The sequence below is a fragment of the Triticum urartu genome, chromosome 6A, assembly GCF_056163025.1.
Source record: "Triticum urartu cultivar PI428250 chromosome 6A, HENAU_Tu73, whole genome shotgun sequence".
Classification (NCBI taxonomy): Eukaryota; Viridiplantae; Streptophyta; class Magnoliopsida; order Poales; family Poaceae; genus Triticum; species Triticum urartu.
Window position 1 is genome coordinate 562,440,468 of NC_141878.1, and position 8,110 is coordinate 562,448,577.

The 8,110-nt window shown below is 46.0% G+C and overlaps 1 pseudogene; it reads left to right on the forward strand.

Moving 5' to 3' along the window:
* The first annotated feature begins 3,257 nt into the window (after window positions 1-3,257).
* Window positions 3,258-6,439, forward strand: LOC125516942 (uncharacterized; annotated as a pseudogene).
* The last annotated feature ends 1,671 nt before the right edge of the window (window positions 6,440-8,110 follow it).

Here is an 8,110-nt window from a genome sequence, read left to right on the forward strand (position 1 = left end):
AGTGGGAGACAAGCTGTTGGTCAGCTGGGAGGAGAGTATCCCTATATTAATTATCCCACTCCGTGAAGATGCAATACTCTCCTGATCTGCATGGCAGGTTGATGCTTATCTTAATGTGTTCCAAGTGGCTTATTCGAGTAAGCAGAGATGTTGTCCTGCAGAACATCTTCTGAGGAACACACCTATATGAATTTGACTGTTAATGTCGCAGTCTGTGAGAATTGGGTGCTCTCTAATAAATTCATGAAAGGCCCTGGAGTATGACGTATACGCTCCACCCGCGGGGAAGCCTTGCGGCAGCCCAGTATCGGTCAAGAATTTGTGTGAAACTAGTTTCACAGAAAACTTGTAGTTCAAGGCATAGTCCACTATTCAAGTTGTGATCTAGTGTAGCATAAATTTCTAAGTGGAAGTTCAACTTCACAGTCTCCACTAAGCACCGATATATAAAACAATGTTTTGGAACTAAATGATGAGATGTGTCAATGAGACTTTGTGGGGGATTGTTGGAATTTTGCTAGTAGGCCTTTGGCCCAAAGCCCAACTAAAATTCTGAAATTCTCTTGGCCCATTCATGCACACATGTGAGTGGAGTGAGTGAGGCTAAAGTTTAGTCCCATCCCGGAAGTCGAGAGAGAGTTGCACCTTTTTATAAGGTGAGCTCTTCTACCACTTGTATGAACATGAGAAGAGGAGACCTACACGCGCGCTCCTCCTCCTCGCTCGCCTCGTCGCGCCATGCCACGCCACGCCTCGTCACGATGCGCCGCGCCGCGGGTTGCAGGATTGAGCCGAACCGAGGACAGAGCTATGCACGTTGTCTATATTTTTGCTGCATGGGAAAATTAATGAGTCATTAATTAATAATTAACGGACGTGTTAATTACTAATCCATTTCCGATTCTTTTGGATCGTGACGACTCGGACGTGAGGTTTACTCCCACGACCTACCCGGCCCGCACTATATAGTCAGACAGACGTCTACCCTAGCCGCTGCCGCTTCGTATGGTTTCTCACCACCGTTCCACATCATTGCGCCGCCAAGCAAGTCTTCTCCATCCCTCCTTCCGGCGTGCACCGCGAGAAGGGACAGCAGGCCTCCGGAACCCCGCCTCTCGTGATCCTGTACGGGAGAGGGGCGATCAGGTTTTTGGGAAGCGCACTCGCGCGACTGCTGGCAGCGACGACTTCTTCCCCGACCTCGGCAACCTCGTCCTCGACGACATGGGCGACAACGTCAACGCCGGCGGTGCTGCACCCGCTGCACCGTATGTGATTCTATCCTTCCTGTTCGAGATCGTGGTAGAATTCATGCTTCTAGTATGTGCCCTAGATGTGATATGTTCATCTGCTATGCTAGTTCGCATGATTAGTTTAATCTCTGCTGCTGTGGTCATGATTTATCTTCTGTTTATTCGAATTAAATCTCGTAGTAATTTGCTCATATTTCCAACATTGTCAAAAATTAAAGCCTCTTTTGGTTTGGAGGAATTTCATAGAAATTCTAGAGAATAGGATTTTTATAGGATTTTTTTTGGAGCCCTTTGGTTCATAGGAATAGATTCCTATTCTTACATAGGATTGGTTCATATCCTCCGTATTTCATAGAAAAATAAAAATGAGCGTAGACTCAATGAAAAACTTTCTTTGGTATGAACCAAATGATATCTTGTTTCCTATTCCTACTCATAGGATTTGAGATACATGCCATCTCATTTTCTATAAATTTCCTATTCCTATGATAATCCTATCCTATGAATCAAAAAAGGCCTAACACTACCAATGAGCCCATCAAACGAGGAGTATCCTTGTCCTTGTCAGAAGTTACTATGGATTCGGTGTGAACAGCTTATCGGGGTCGGCTTGACCCCGTGCCCTTCTTCCCCTTGTCTCCGGAGCCAGCCATAAATAACAGCGGCAGAAGCAGAGCAGCAAAGGAGCACAACCAAGGCGTACCTTCGACTTTGGTGGGAAGAGCTTCAGGTATTTGCCCATCTCATCTACCAAACATTTTGCATTCTGCAAGCAAAGCTTTTGTTTCCACCACGTGTGTGTGTGCGCGCGCTCCAAAATTGCCAAGCTTTTCCTCCCTTGGTGGACGGCTCTTTCATCTCGTGTTCTTCTTTCTCTACCATTTTTGGCTGAAATGATGCAATCCACCCTACAGTTTTCTGACTTTTTCTGCAGGTTGTAGCCACCAACCGTGTCCTTATTTTTCTTACAAATATGCTCTTGCTTACTTGTGATTTTTTATTATGGTGTGAAGAGAGAAAGGCCCGGGTTCGAGCCTGACCACCTCCTATTAAAAATTTGAGCACAGCTCCTCCAAGCAGCCTGGACACGCATAACTACAAGCGAATACTATCCCACAATAGTTTGGCATAAGAGGAGTTATTTACCTGTCTAAAGTGCATCTTAGCAACCAAAAATTGCACCTTATGCAAGTGTGAACGGTTGTTCAACAATAACAGGGTTAATATAATCAGATAATGCTATACAATGAGAGTAATAGGTTTTTTTTTGGAAAAGGAGAGTAATAGGGTTATAATCCGATAAACATAAGATGGCAGGAGATGCACACTTAATAGGGTTATAATTCGATAAACATAAGATGGTAGGAGATGCACACTTGGGCATAGTATATTTCTCTTTACGTTACTAATATCAATGATGCATACGCAGGATAAGAATATTATGGCAGAGTGAGTATACAAGTAATAACAGTTTACCAGACTTCAAGCTGAATTATATATGAAAACCATTGTACTCCCTTAGTTCCAAAATAAATGCAGTTCTATGACTCTAAGTCAAACTTTCACTAACCACTATACATCCTCGCGCCTGTGGCCCCAGCGTCGCAGCCCAACCAGTGCCTCCATTTGACCAAGTCTATATACAAATATATCAATATCTACAAAACCAAATTTATTTCATTATATTCATTATGAAATATATTTTCATATTATATATATGATATCATAGATCTTTGCGGATTATTCTATAGACTTGGTCAAACTTAAAAAAGTTGGACTTATGAAAATCATAGAACTTCAATTATTTTGGAACAGAGGGAGTACTAACTATTACTATAAACCACGAACCTTTTATTAGGCATAGTCTACTGCATAATTACAGTTACGGTACTGTCTTGTAATACTAGGTTGCAATTTTATGGCAAAATCTTATGACTCTGGCTCCTATGTTTTTTCAAGTCAAAACATACAAGTATGCATTCACGACTAAATTTGTTCAACATTGTTGATTGCCAGGGAGCTGCTCCAAAATGTTACCTGTTCTAAAATTTGTTCTCTTGCCATCAGTGCTCCTACTGGCATCAGCTTCACGTTTCCCGGCATTGGCATGCAACAATGAGACTGATCTAGAAGCCCTGCTAGCATTAAAGGCGGGTCTAAGCCGTCACTCAGACGCACTAGATTCATGGAACACAACTAGTGACTTTTGCCAATGGCATGGTGTCAGCTGCAGCCTCAATCATGGGCAAAGGGTCTCGGAACTTAATCTCTCCTCGGCGGGGCTTCGTGGATATATAGCCCCTTCCCTGGGGAACCTCACTTACCTGAGAAGTCTAGATCTCAGCTACAATCTATTGCATCGTGAAATCCCAAGGACCATTGGGCAGTTGTCCCAAATGTCTTATCTTGACCTAAAAAACAATTCCCTCCAGGGAGAAATTCCTTGGACAATTGGCCAGCTACGACAGTTATCGCACCTCTATCTCTCAAATAATTCAACTGAAGGTGGGATCACGTATGGCCTGAGGAACTGCACCCGTCTTGTCAGCATCAAACTTGACCTGAACAAGCTCCACCAAGAAATCCCTGATTGGCTTGGAGGCTTGTCAAGGATTGAGGTCATGTCACTAGGGAAGAACAAGTTCACAGGGATCATCCCACCATCACTTGGCAACTTATCATCGCTGCGGATATTGAACATCAATGACAACCAGCTGAGTGGTCCGATTACTGAGAGTCTTAGCAGGATCAGTAAGCTTGAGATGCTAGCACTGCAAGTAAACCAACTCTCAGGCACCATCCCAAGAACTGTCTTCAACATGTCCTCGCTCATCCACATTGGTCTGGAGATGAACCAGCTAAGCGGCACACTTCCCTCCAATTTGGGCAATGGACTACCAAAAATCAAATACCTTATCCTTGCTTTGAACCATTTCACAGGAAGAATTACAGCTTCACTTGCAAATGCAACCATGATTCAGTTAATTGACCTCTCTGGTAACAACCTCACTGGATTTGTGCCTCCAGAGATTGGAACACTCTGCCTGAACTTCCTGATTCTTACTGGAAACCAGCTTAAGTCAAGCACTGTCCAGGACTGGGAGTTCATCACTTCATTAACAAATTGTACAAGTGTTCGTGGTGTCATATTGCAACACAACAGGTTTAGTGGTGTGCTTCCAAGTTCTATCGCAAACCTGTCCAGGCAACTCGAAATATTTGATGTTAGTTTCAATGAGATTTATGGCAAGATACCAGTTGGCATTGGCAACTTCCCAAATCAAATCAAGCTCGAACTACTCTCTAGCAATTGATTTACGGGTGCCATACCAGACATCATAGGAAAGTTGAAAATGCTCCAGTGGTTGACACTCGAGAATAACCATATTTCAGGAGCAATGCCATCCTCGCTCGGGAACTTAACACAGTTGCAGCATCTTTCAGTAGCTAACAATGTCTTGGAAGGATATCTTCCAGCGAACCTTGGAAATCTACAACGTCTTGTTATTGCAAACTTTTCAAACAATGTGCTTTCAGGTCCATTACCTAGAGAGATTTTTAGCCTTTCATCCTTGTCATACATTCTGGATTTGTCAAGGAATCATTTCAGTAGTCATCTTCCATCCCAAGTAGGTGGCCTCACAAAGCTCACATACTTGTACATCCATGAGAACAACCTATCTGGGCCGCTGCCAGATGCTCTCAGCAATTGTGAGAGCTTGATGGAGCTCTGTTTGGATGGTAACTACTTTAATGGTATCATTCCTATGTCCATAAGCAGAATGCGAGGCTTGGTACTGCTGAATTTGACCAAAAACGCGCTCACAGGTGCAATCCCTCAAGAGATAGGACTCATGAATGGCCTGAAAGAACTGTACCTTGCACACAATAATTTGTCTGCACAGATTCCCGAGACCTTGGAAAGCGTGACATCACTTTACCGGCTTGACATATCCTTCAACCTTCTTGATGGGCAAGTCCCAGCACGCGATGTGTTTGTCAATTTGACCGGATTCTTATTTGATGGGAATGATAAGCTGTGTGGTGGTATTTCTGAGTTGCGTTTGCCTTCATGCCCAACCAGACCAGTTGTGCACAATCAAAGAATGACACGAGTTGTTCGAAATGCAGTGATTTGTAGTGTTAGTATTGTCTTACTTCTCTGCTTGATCCTGGCACTAGTTGTCTTCTCAAAAAAGAAATTAAGACTACCATCTATCAGAACAGCACCATTAGCTCCGTCGTTCATGGATGACATGTATCCTCGAGTTTCTTACTCAGACCTGGCCCAGGCAACAGATGGCTTCACAGACAACAATATAGTTGGCACAGGACGGTATGGATGTGTTTATGAGGGTAGGATGCTACTCAAAGAGTCTGTAATTACTGTCGCTGTGAAGGTTTTTGACCCTGAGCAATCTGGATCTTCAAAAAGTTTTGTGGCTGAGTGTAAGGCACTTAGCAAAATTCGCCACCGCAATTTGGTTGGCATCAGAACTTGCTACTCTGACTTGAACCAAAATGACTTCAAAGCCATTGTATTTGATTTCATGCCTCACGGGGATCTTGGTAAGTGGTTACATCAGGACACATGTGCACCCAATCCAGTGAAAGTTCTAACACTAATGCAGAGACTGAGCATTGCTGCTGATCTTGCCGTGGCACTAGACTATTTGCACAACAACTGCCAGCCAACAATAGTTCACTCTGACTTGAAGCCCAGTAACATTCTTCTTGGGGAGGGCATGGTTGCTCATGTTGGGGACTTTGGCCATGCGAAGATGCTCACTGATCCAGAAGGCGAGCAATTGATCAATTCGAAGAGTTCGGTGGTGGGAACAATTGGATATGTTGCTCCAGGAAACTGATTTCCTTATCCCGTTTTTAGGCCCAGCAAGTGTTGTGGTGGTTTGGCATATTACTCATGTCGTTTGTGCACTGCAGAACATGGTGAAGGTGGTCATATATCTCCATGTGGGGATGTCTATAGCTTTGGTATCGTGCTCCTTCAGATGTTTACAGCAAAGACGCCTACAGATGCAATGTTCACAGGTGGATTTACCTTACTAGAGTATGCAAAGATGGCATATCCAACACAACCGATGGAGATTATTGACCCTCTTCTGCTTTCTTCGCCACAATGGACTTTGGTTCTCTGTCTGCTAAACTTATCTGCAGCCCATTAGCACTTATTCAGAGTTTTGAGTTGCAGCGGCTGTCATGTACATTTCAAGGGAAAACAAAATTTCAAGAAAATCAGTTTCTTACTTGGGAACATCAAAATATAAAGTGCTTAGTTAGTAACAATAAAATGCAGTGATCTAGGGAGAAAGCATAACTCTGCTTCATTTGGAATAGGGGGCACAACCGGAAAGTGAGATAACTAAAGTCTTTAAAAATATGAATGTGCAAGAATTCTGATGAAAATAGTGTTTAGTTTCCACCTTGATGTTCCAGATTAGAAGGCTTGTCTTCAGTTTCTTGCTAGAGCTGCATACAGGGAGTCAAATAGGACAGTTCAGTCAGTTTCACTATAACATATTGCCTTTTTTTGCACAGAACATATTTCTTTTTTCTTGCCTAGGTATGAGAACATGACTACATTTATTTATACCTAAGATCACCAATATATGCATGTGTAGTTTCCCAGAGCACTAGCCATTTCATGCAACTCCACGAAAGAATACTCAAGGGATCAACAGGTCATATTCGTCGAGTACTAACTGGAGCAGCGATCAAAGAGTAGGAGCAACGCCCCTCCTCCTCACCCCCCCCCCTCTTCCCTTCCTCGTCGCCGCCTGAGGCAGCCGCCGGGCAAGCCCGGGGCGCCAAGGATGGTGGCGGCGGGGCCTCGGTTGCCCTGCCTCTGCGTGGGAAACCCCGGATCTGGAGCGGCGGCTCCATTGGCAAGGCACGGCCGGCTAGCAGTCATGCGGGCTGTGGGTCTGGCGTCCCAGCCGCATGGGCGGCGGGATCCGGTGGTCATTGGCGGCCGGCGGCGGCTTCTGCGGCGGTCGGTGCGCGTGATCTGGCGCCTCCCCTCCTCCCCTGTTCGGCGTGCGGGCTAGCCTAGTCGGGCCGCGCTTCCTCTTGGTCGCCGGTTCTGTACGGGAGGCGCTGCTGGTGGCGGGGATCTAGTTCGGGTGAAATCCCTGGCCGGCCATGACCGGCCACGCCGACGGCGACGCCTGAGGGCGCCGTTCCCCTCCTTGGAGGCATCGGTATGGACTGATCTCCTCACTTCCCCTTCCCCTAGGTCTCCCGGGCGAAAGCCCTAACTTTGTTGGGCGGCGGCGGCGGTGCTCACGGCGCGGTTCCCTTCTTGAAGGCGTTGCTTTGGGAACCTTGGGGTTGGGTGGCGCTCGTGGGTGGTGGGCGATGGCGGTGGTGCGGCCCCATCCTAGCATGGATTTACATCCGTTGCTTGGAGATGGACTCGCGTAGGTGGAGGTTGTCGTCTGGCGTCGTGGTGGCATCAATGGCAGAGGACCTGCCAAGGCTCGCGTAGGTGGAGGTCGTCGTTTGGCGTCGTGGTGGCGTCGATGGCGGAGGAACTGCCAAGGTTGTCACCTCAATCTGCTCTGAAGATGGACCAGTGGAAGATGGCGGCGACGACACATGTGAGTGCGTCGGACCGGTTTGAGCCCCGGACTTGGCAGATGGCTCGGTCGGGGCCTCCGGCTTTAGATGTTAGGCTTAGGTGAGAGGTCTGGATATGTGGCCCAGCTTGCACCCCTTCATCATTTGGATAGGAGTAGCGGCAGACGTTGCCAAGATGATGGATTCAGACAGATTGTTATTCTATTTTGTAAGGTCCTCAAAAATAATCAATAAAATGGCCGCATGCATCTCCCGGA